We start from the raw sequence: 536 nt of genomic DNA, 5'->3' as shown, positions 1-536 counted from the left end.
GGTTGGTATTAAATAACAAAAAAAGAAAAATTCATTTTGTTTTTTTTTGATCGCGCTAGGCGTGATAATTGTTCATGCAAAACCACCCCTGCTGACGTTACATCGTCTGGGTTTTCCCCCAAGAGATTGGAAAGATCGCCAACAACTTTCTTTCGTTCGTCTTGGGGTTCCGTTGAATCTGAGGTTGCACTATCATCCTCGCTACTCGATTCCCCTGAAAAACAGGATCCTTTAGCTATCGAGTATCAATTATGACCTTCACATATATGAAGAATCAAATGCAAATTGTGTTTTACATATATAAAACATATTCAATAAATACTATTTAACCAATTCATACAACTGCGTGTTGCCCTTGACGCTCTTGATCGTCTATAAATAAACAAACAAGTAATAACAGTTGTATTTACCTGACATGTTTTTAAGGAAATCCATCTTTTTCTCCAACTTTGTTAGCTTCTTTTGAGCTCTAACGAGACGGTGAAGTTCCAACTTATCAACGGTTCTTTTAGGCATAATGAAAACGTTAACGTACG

This window comes from Photinus pyralis, unplaced genomic scaffold (assembly GCF_008802855.1).
Source record: "Photinus pyralis isolate 1611_PpyrPB1 unplaced genomic scaffold, Ppyr1.3 Ppyr1.4_LG3a, whole genome shotgun sequence".
Lineage (NCBI taxonomy): Eukaryota > Metazoa > Arthropoda > Insecta > Coleoptera > Lampyridae > Photinus > Photinus pyralis.
This window is presented reverse-complemented; position numbering follows the sequence as displayed.